The following is an 11,194-nucleotide window of genomic DNA, read 5'->3' on the forward strand; positions in this document are numbered from 1 at the left end:
TTTTATCTGTCTAATACTGTTTTTCTGCTGCTACCCGCTCGTCTCACGCTATTTATATCTTTATTACATAGTTGTCTGGCTACTTTCTATATTCTCGACACCAATTAGTTATTAACAAAGCCTTCTACAATCGTCTGCTTTTAACTCTTATTATAACAAAACTTAAAAATAATAAAATATTCACTCACAAATATAAATTAATCACTAATATTTAAACCAAACAGTCTTTTATATCATGACAATAACACTACCTCTATCAATATGTTAATAAACTAGCAAACAACTATTTAAAAGCACAATTAAGTGGTTTATTTACAGATTTCGACAGAACGTTGATCTGTTTTATTCAGATTTGATGACAGACCAATGTTCAGTCGAAACATATAGCGTGACCCCCCCCCCAAAAAAAACAACAACACACCATTATGCTTACAAATCGCTGTTTGTGAATTTATTATTATAATGTGACTATTTTAGTTACTCCAACCTCGTACTTAATTAAGTTTATAACTGTTTGTTTGTTCTGAATTTCGCGCAAAGCTACATGAGGGCTATCTGCGATAGCCGTCCCCAATTTAGCAGTGTAAGACTAGAGGAAAGGTCATCACACCCACCACCAACTATTGGGCTACTCTTTTACCAACAAATAGTGAAATTGACCGTCACATTATAAAGTCCCCACGGCTGAGAGGGCGAGCATGTTTGGTGTGACGGGGATTCGAACCCGCGACCCTCAGATTGCGAGTCGGGCCATTTATAAGTGAAACTGAAAGACAATAATATACATGGCGCCTTAAAATTTATATCTAAAAGATTTAAACAGCAGCATTTATCTAACAAACAGCAATTATTCGGAGAAAATATGAAAATCTGTACCGCTTATTATTCAGGACTATGAATTCTGTGAATGCACTTATTGACATTTCAATAGACACTTTATTTTGATGCTGACAACCCTTAAAAGAAAACATCAAATAATGAGACCAGAGCAAAAATTGATCTCAATACTTGAAAACAACGGAATCCAGTGAAATAATTACTGAAATAAACACCGTCTTTTCTTTTCTTCAAAGTACGAAGGATTGTATAGAGGTCAACTACGTTACGTCATAATAGTGGGTGATATTCTTTGAAGTGGGTGATATTAATCAACCTATTTTATAATAACGACCTACATTTCGAGCCTAGTGATATATATTCTATTACAGCAGGTCGTGTTATGCTGAGTTGCAAAAAAAAACAACAACAAATGACCTAATAACCCTTGCGAAAAGTCAGATTTTATCTATTTTCACTTGCACTTGTAAAGTTTAGATAACTTTAGTAACACCGGGTTAAGAACGAGACAATGCCTCGGGAACGCTTGTTTTCTTTCGTGTTTATTTATTCAGTCAGTAATTAGCACAGAGCTTTATTTTTCGTAACTCAAACACTGCCCCCTGGTTTAAAAAATAATGACGTTGCCACTTCGTTTTCATTTGTGAAGTTTCGGTGACACAGTTTACCGTTTTATATCATCTTATGCTTATCTCTGAGGTATCAATCTATTGTATATTCATTACCAATTAGTTGGATATATTGTTTAAGCTGCTACTTAAATATTCTAACCACAACCAACCTAGTTTCAAACTGTTCTCTTCTTAATTATGACCTGTTGTTTTAAGTATCAACACTAGACGGAATAAGTTTGTTGTTATGCGTTATTTATATATGTAAATCAGTCTGAAAGGTACAACATTCGACACTCTACCAATACATTATTCAACGTTAAATCTGTGTTATTCTCAGGTAAGTTAATACCACAATAAGGAAATGTATGCAGAATGTGGATTAAGTGAAAACTGATTAAAAAAAGAAATTGAGACTGGATTCAGTTGGCTTTTGTTGTTATTGTTTTTTTTTCATCACAAATATATGACGTTAGCTTGTGTTCATCACAAATATATGACGTTAGCTTGTGTTCATCACAAATATATGACGTTAGCTTGTGATAGACTTACACGAAAATGGCAACCTAATAAGGGGGGGGGGGGAATTCTGGATGAGCTCACCGTAGCAATGCATGAAGACAGTGGTAATCCTGATGAAGTACTGGCCTCAATTCTAAATACATTCAAGTTCAGGTCTGACAGATCTTTCCACGTCAGGAGATTTAGTATTCAATGGGGACAAAGTTACTATGGATAACGTCTCTTCATATGTCCAGCATGTCAGACGTCGGAGGAAAAAGCAATTAACGACCTACGATCTTCCAAATATACTGTTCACACACAGGTGTTGACACACCTGCGCCTTATCTGACCATAAAGAACGCCTTCGGGCGTAATTAAGCGTAGTTCTGAGCTGGGTACTTCCTGTTCATGGAGAACACCTATCTAAACACATGCAACCTACAAGAACACCTATCTAAATATATGTAACCTACAAGAACACCTATCTAAACACATGCAACCTACAATAACATCTATCTAAACAAATACAACCTACAAGAATACCTATCTAAACACATGTAACCTACAAGAACACTTATCTGAGTACATGCAATCTACAAGAATACCTATCTAAATACATGTAACCTACAAGAACACCTATCTAAACACATGCAACCTACAATAACATCTATCTAAACAAATACAACCTACAAGAACACCTATCTGAACACATGTAACCTACTATAACACTTATCTGAGTACATGCAACCTACAATAACATCTATCTAAACAAATACAACCTACAAGAACACCTATCTGAACACATGTAACCTACAAGAACACTTATCTGAGTACATGCAATCTACAAGAATACCTATCTAAAAACATGCAACCTACAAGAACACCTATATAAGCACATGCACCTAATTTAATTTTTTTAAAACTATTGTTATATTTTTATAAACATATATAATAATTTCATAAGCGTTGAAAATGTTACACCCATAATACTTTAATACTACAAATGTAATAGTCAATTGCAGTGAGGCTCAGCATGGCCAGATTGTTAGGGCGCTCGACTCGCATTTTGAGGGTCGCGGGTTCGAATCACCGTCCGATCAAACATGCTCGCCCTTTCAGCCGTTGAGGCATTATAATATGACGGTCAATCCCACTATTCGTCGGTAAAAGAGTAGCCCAAAAGTTGGCGGTGGGTGGGGATGACTAGCTGCCTTCCCTCTAGTCTTTCACTGCTAAATTAGGGTCGGCTAACATAGATAGCCCTCGTGTAGCTTTGCGTGAAATTAAGAAACAAACAATTGTAGTATATTAAGTACAGAGGGCATCATTTCTTCGAATACTTTTAGGGTGGTAATATACACATGAAGAGATAGGGACTTTAATTCTCAACTCGTTTCTTATATCTATGTGTATTGTTAATTTGCACTCACGTGTATTATTTTGAACGTAACAAAGCGTTTTATTCCAACTGCTTCAAGTCATGGCCAAATGGTTGTGGCACTCAACTCGTAATCTGTGTGTCATGGGTTTGAATCTCGTCACCAAACATGCTCGCACTTTCAGCCACGGAGGTATTATAATATTTCACTGATTCCCACTTTTCTTGGGCTAAAGAGTAGCCCAAGAGCGGGGTTGACTAACTGCCTTCCCTCTAGTTTTCACTTCAAAATGAGGAACGGCTGGCGCAAAGTTACCTCGAGAAGCTTCGCATGAAAATCCCTGAAACAAACAAATTGCTCCAAAGTAACGCGTACACTATCCACTGATGTATTCTGTGCGAATGACAACAATACGTACATAAGTATTGTACCGATATTCTAATTCGATATCGTTCTCAGCAAGCGCTAATCCCCAAGTACCAGGAAAATCAGATCACGCTACAATTTCTACTAATAAGTTGTGCGCTAGTGGGAGGTTTTAAGGGACCTCTCACCTCACACTCTGATTTTGTTTAAAATTAAGGCTTAAGTAAAATTAAGTGCCTTATTTTTCTTGGGCTTTTGGAAGAGATAAGAAGAACGAATATATTAAATATTTAATATTAATTCGCCATTGCGAGACCCCAAACGTTCGTTTGTCTTGCTTATGTTTAAAGCCAGAGCTGTTCCTTTTGAAAATAAAAGTCAACGATACCATATAAAAACACAACTCAGAAATGTGTGTAATATTCTAAATTAAAAATAAAGAAAATATTTTTAATCATTTTGTGTTTGTATCTTCACTTAGTAATTTAGTCCAGACGATTTGTTTTTGAAGTTAAGCACAAAGCTACACAATGGGCTATCCGTGCTCTGCCCACCACGGGTATCGAACCCGTTTTCTAGCGTTGTAAGTCCGTAGACATACCGCTGTGCCATTGGGGGGGGGGCAGTACAGACGGAACAATAAAATAGTGAAACGTTGGCTTTCCCAACCTTGCCTCTTACTTGGAACAACGGCTCGTATTTTTTAGGTTTCCCAAGTGCGACCTTTAGCCTCACGTTTGTTTTTATGTCTCCGCAGACAGACATACTGTTTTTCTACCGTGCCTTCTTTCTTACTTTTTTTTTTTCATACATTCTTCTATGGACCGCCATTCATTCATTTCTCGACGGATTAGCTTAAAACTTGATCCAATACGCTCAAACAATTTTTTTTCTGATTTAGGCCTTTTTTTTAAGGATTGCATGGGGTCAAAGGTCAATCAAACCCAAAACTTTATATTTTGGGCTCCGTTGCGGTTATATTTACAGCAATCACGATGTAAGGTGGCACAAATATAATTTCCTATGCGCCCAATACATTGACGTACAAAGAAAAAGTTAAACTCGCCCATTTCGAGTCTTTATAGAGTATATAAAACATATTAAAAAGTATAATTTTAAGGTTTTGATCAATTACTCGTCCATATTTTGACAAATTTACATGGGATTTGCTACAAATATACTTTTCTACAGGTCCCACACAATAACAAGCAATAATGGTGGACTTGCTAAATTTTAATAATTTAGAGAGGTTAATATGGCACAAAGACCATAATTTTAAGATATTTTGACAACTTCTTTGCCCTGTTTCGGCAAATTTACATGAGATTTGGTATAAAGATACCCTTTTTTATAGGTCCAATACATATACATCCAAAAATGTGGGATATGCTCATTTTTGGTCATATTATGGGGATCAAAAGATTAAATAAACCCATAATTTTAGGGGTACTCTTCAATTAATTAGCCTTTTTTTGAACAATTTTCATATAATTTGGTACAAAGATACTTGTCTACAGGCAATACACATTGACAAACAAAGCTGTTGAACTTGCACATTTTATGTAATTATAGGGGGTTTGTTTGTCTGAAGTTAAGCACAAAGCTACATAATGGGCTATCTGTGCTCTGCCCACCACAGGTATCGAAACCCGGTTTCTAGCATTGTAAGTCCGCAGACACTGGAGGGCAGTTATAGGAGGGTAAAGGTGGGCGGTGAAAAGGTTGAATAAACACATAATCTTATGTGTTTTGGTTCATTTCTTGACCATTTTTCGACCAATTTGTGTGAGATTTCATACAAAGACATGTCTTTGCAGGTCCCAAACAGGGATATAAACAGTTTAGGAATTGTTGTTTTTTGCTTAATTTTTCAGTTAGAAAAACACAATTTGGGATTTTCGTGAACTATTCATGTGCGTGTCAACCAACTTACATGGGATTTTTGTATAAAGATATCTTCTTGCAGGTAACAAGCAGTGGTATAGACATTTTTCGATTTTTCTGGTGTTAAAAATTAGTCGTGTTGGGATTGCGTGGCGGAGGCATGATCCAATTACCCGTGAATGTTGTTGGCCTCTTTAAATGTTTAAATTAAATTTAAATATTGTCGGGGTATTCTAAAGAACAAGAATATTGCATACAAAGTAGTTTTTAGCACAACTTGTAGTGCTGATAAATAACACGATTTTTGTGTGAATTGCGCCAGGCATTTAGTGGTTAACACTGACGGCGTGGTGAGAGCTGAATAAAAGAAACTGCGTGGAGCGAGATAATACGAAGCAAATTGAGTGACAAGCACTTCTTATCGTCGAATTTTTTGTTGTTTTTCCTAATCTTTCCAGGGCTTCTTTCGGTGCTTAGCTAAAAGCACTAAGGTTTGTATTCACATCAGTACCAAGATACTATCTGTGATCTAACAAGATAAATATTTGAAGCAGTAGGTAAACATTGTTAAAGAGAGTTGTTGACTCTTGAGAAAGTTCTAGAAATGATGTATTTTATCACTATCAACAACTGTACTGATAGGAATATGGTAGTTGGGGCGTTGAACCTCTGGGGTTGCAAAGTTCAACTTGTGTTATCTTGTATGTAGAGACTGATATGTTAGTAGAATTTTGATATCTGTGTCTAAATTTCGAATAGTACTACTATTACTGTCATCTACATGTTTCCCTTATTAATAATGGTTTACTATTTTCTGGTGAAGTTTCTTGGATGAAACAGTAAAGATTGGAAATATAGGCACACAGCTTCGACAACCGTTTCGCTGCAAGATTAATCTAAAAACTTCTGCTGCGGTTTGGACACGACATTTTAGCACGAAAATAAAATTTTAAATCTACAGAATAATAACATTAATATTATGATGGCAGACGTGTGTGTGCCCTGGTGGTTAGCGTGCTAGGCTGAGGGTTGGAATGTTCCAAGATACGATATTCCTCGGAACAGTTTGTTTGTAATTAAGCACAAAGCTACACAATGGGCTATCTGTGCTCTGCCCACCAGGGGTATCGAAACCAGGTTTCTAGCGTTGTAGGTCCGCAGACATACCGCCGTGCCACTGGGGGGCGCCTCGGAACAGAGTTCGCACTTTTGGTTACGGAGTGTTAAAACTATGGCATGTGACAGCCAATCACACCATTCGATGAAGAGTAGCTGTGTAAGCAGTTAGTATTCTTTATTGATTGTCTTCCCTCTGGTCAGTACTTTTAAGTTAGGAATGAATATGTCTGAACTTTAAAGTTTCTGACCTGGCAGTTTAGTCTGTGAACCACATAAGATTTGGTTTGTTTTGAATTTAGCGCAAAAGTACACGAGGGCTATCTGCGCTAGCCTTCCCTAATTTAGCAGTGAAAGATTAGAGGGACGACAACTAGTCATCACCACCTATCGCCAACTCTTGGACTACTGTTTTTACCAACGAATAGTGGGATTGACCATCACATTATCACGCCCCCACGGCTGAAAGGGCAAGCATCTTTGGTCGGACAGGGATTCGAACCCGCGACCCTCAGATTGCGAGTCGAACGCCCTAACCAACTGGCCATGCCGGGCCCACATTAGGTTGAAAGTACCAAAAACCAAATGTCAAATGTTTCGATGAAAAACTATGCTGATATAAATTTAATTTCTTTTAACCACAATACACGATAGATGGACATCTATATACATAAATAGATATGTGAATATTGTTTTCAAACATATGTTACGTTCTAAGTGGAAGTTTTGGTATGGACAGTTTTAATATTGTTTATGAAAGTACAATAAAAAATTCGTGTTGTATTTAAAATAAGCGATTTATTACCACCGTGTTTTCGTTTGTTTTTGTTTTAAATTTCGCGCAAAGCTACCCGTGTTTTCAATAGCGGAAGTTTCGAAATATATTTTAACTTTATCTATATTATATAATAAATTCTGATAGTGTCTCTTAGCACTTTTGGGTGGAATTTATTTAACTAAAAATGCTTAACGTTGTTTGATATCCTAAGCAAATAAATTTTCTGGATAACCCAGAACTTTAGTTAAGATATTAGACGAAACTTTGGTTAAAGGTTGTTAAAAACCTCACATTGTGGCGTTTATTAATTCTCTTCTGTACAGATAACCCAGAAATTCTATTGAAAAAACTGGACAAAGCTTATTTATGGTCAAAGGTTAATAAAAAACCTCATCTTGTGATGTCTATTAATTCAATGCCGTACAGATAACCCAGAAGTTCTATTGAGAAAATTGGACAAAGTTTTGGCCCAAACTGTTAAAAACTTTACTTATGACGTCCATTAATTCACTGCTGTACATAACTAACTGTGCTAAAAATGTATACAAAATGCGTTTATCTCTTTTTTTCTTCTTCTTTTTTTTTTTTTTGTCTGAGTCCTAATGCCACGAGATGAAATAGTTATATGTTTACATATATATTTAAAAAACCATCTGTTTACTCATTAAGTCATTGGGCTCTCTAAGCGTGTTGGTTTTATGGGGGGAAATGGAGAAATCGGAAATTCTGGTTCCCTATTTTTTGTTAATAGACTTACCTTGTGACGTGGTTGACATGACTTGATGGGAGTTCTGAAAGAGATTCAGCTTGTACATGATTCCAAGCAAAGTTAATTATTTCTTCTTTGTTTTTTTCTTTCCAATTTTTTTACTTGGAGTCAGATGGACTCCTGGTTCCTGTTCCCAGAGAACCTGGCCAGGAGAAGTTCAATTAGAAATCACAGGACGCAGCATTTTTAATAGACTACTATTTTATTATTTTGCAATGTTATTATCTTACCTATTAAGTCTAGTTTCACCTGTAAATAACACACACATACACAGAAGAGTACGCATAGGAATCAGATCTGATAAGCGCAATGTTGTGGCGAAATACGAGCGTAAACTAAATTTTGTTATAGTTTAGAAGTGTTTACTTATGTAATGCCTGCTGTGACACAATACGTATGCTAATGTTTAGTGGGCACAGACACCTCAAACTGGAGAAGTTTTTTTTTAATGAGACTATTAATGTGTATATATATTTTAAATACTAGAATCAGTTGCTTATTTCTCTTTGAGTTATTGGGTTTCTTTTGTTTGTATTTAAGCACAAAGCTACACAACTGGCTATTTGCGTTCTGCCCACCACGGTATCGAAACCCGGTTTTTAGTGCTGTAAGTCCGCAGACATACAGCTGTGCCACTGTGTGGCAAAGCTATACAATTGGCTATCTGTGCTCTGCTCACCACGGTATCGAAACCCGGTTTTTAGTGTTGTAAGTCCGCAGACATACAGCTGTGCCACTGTGGGGCGAAAGGTTAGTGTGAAGTACCACTGATATTATTTACTCAAACTGTTGGTGGTGACAACACTTTATGTAAAATACCACTGATATTATCTACTCAAACTGTTGGTGGTGACAACACTTTATGTAAAATATCATTGAAGTGATTTACTTAAACTGCTGATGTTGGTAAAACTTAGAGTTAAATATCATTGAATTGATTTACTCAAACTGCTAATGTTGGTAAAACTTAGAGTTAAATATCATTGAATTGATTTACTTAAACTGCTAATGTTGGTAAAACTTAGAGTTAAATATCATTGAATTGATTTACTTAAACTGCTAATGTTGGTAAAACTTAGAGTTAAATATCATTGAATTGATTTACTTAAACTGCTGATGTTGGTAAAACTTAAGAGTTAAATATCATTGAATTGATTTACTTAAACTGCTAATGTTAAAGAAACGTAGTATAAAATGCCACTAAACTGATTTATTTGAACTTCTGGTGTTGGTAAAACTTAGTGTGAAATGCTACTAAACTGATTTATTTAAGTTGTTGGGGTTAAAACTTAGTGTGAAATACCGCTAAACCGATTTATTCAAACTACTGAGGCTAGAAAGGGACAGGTTGAAGCACACTCATGATAGGATCTTTTCTTCCTTAAATGTATTATTTTACTCTGCTTTTGAAGAGTTTGGTTATTAAGTTTTTCTTTAGATTTGAACTACAATAATATAATCAGTGTGTTCATTTTATTATTGTGTTACTAGAAATGTAAATTAAACTTTTGCTGACGCAGTAGATGCTGCTTTAATAGTATTTTCGTTTTGTTTACGACAGCGAGTGCGCCAGCAACCCTATCATGATAGCTACTAGAACTAAGAAGAACAGCTGTTTTTATGCCTATACCAATAAAATCACGTAGTCTAGCTTCAAATGTTTTACACATCAAAAGGGCATATAGACATTTGGTAAACAGATTAGGGTTAAGTATCGAAGAAAAAGATTACTAACCTGCAAACACAGCCAGCTTAAATGAAGTAAAAGTTTGACTAACCTAGTTTCGAAATGTAAATGCTAATCTCGGTAGAAGTGGTTTGAACTATGATGGCCTATTGAGAAAAACAAACAAACAAAAAACTAACAGTGTTCTTATGTGCTTAGCATGTTAAATGGAACAAGGGTTTAGATACTAATAAATATAAAGAGGCTTCATTTCATCACCCCAAGACTATCGTATTGTTTAGTACAAATTAATTATTTACGCAGACAACAAACATTTGCTTCTCCTGGTTTATAATCGCGGGTTATTTGAAACCCACAAAAATTACTCAGTGTAACTCATGATTAGTATCTTTTTCTCAATTACGCTTTACGTTAATCTAAATAAAAAAATTTCGACAGATAATTCTACTTTGAAGACATATCATACTATGAGGAATTAAATTAAATATTGTGTATTAAAATCACATGTTTATTTACAAGGATTTTTTTTTTTGGTTTGAAATTAAGCTCAAAGCTACACAATGGTCTATCTGTGCTCTGCTCACCACGGGTATTGAAACCCGGATTCTAGTCTTGTATGTCCGCAGACATACCGCTGTGCCACTGGGGGGCGCACATACAAGGACGATTTAAGTTAAATATTTTGTACCAAAGTCATGTGCTTATTTTTAATGTGTTGTCTATTTTCAGTTTTATTACACTTTGATGTGTATCACTTTAGTAGTTTGAATATAACAAAAGTGGAGTGATAGTAGCAGCTTCTAGACTAACCCTTTAGTAAAAGTTAAAATATACCACAAACCTAATCACACTCAACTAGTGGTTGTCCCAAGGCGCTGAGATTAGGCCCGTGGACAGGCCTTGTTTGTGAGAGGGGAGGAATGTGGTATTTTGACTTGGAATTGCTAGGTGGTATAATAGAAAAGACAGACTATTATGAACGCTGTTTGAATTCTATTATACAGTTACACACCACTCATGACTAAATAGGTCTTTCCATCATCTTCATCGAGATTCGGTCCATGTTTTGGACCAGGGAGGGTCAGAGTCAGCGTTGACCTCTTCCTCCCTCTCTGGAATTGTTATTTTGTTTTCACTGTTACTGAATCCTAGGTAATAACCCTTGTTACTTTGTTGTTGCATTACTCACAGTATGTTAAAATTTGTCCATTGTTCGCAGTTTTAACTAACATGCCATTTTCGTGCCACGTCCAATTCATGGGG

This window comes from Limulus polyphemus, unplaced genomic scaffold (assembly GCF_000517525.1).
Source record: "Limulus polyphemus unplaced genomic scaffold, Limulus_polyphemus-2.1.2 Scaffold1748, whole genome shotgun sequence".
Taxonomy (NCBI): Eukaryota; Metazoa; Arthropoda; class Merostomata; order Xiphosura; family Limulidae; genus Limulus; species Limulus polyphemus.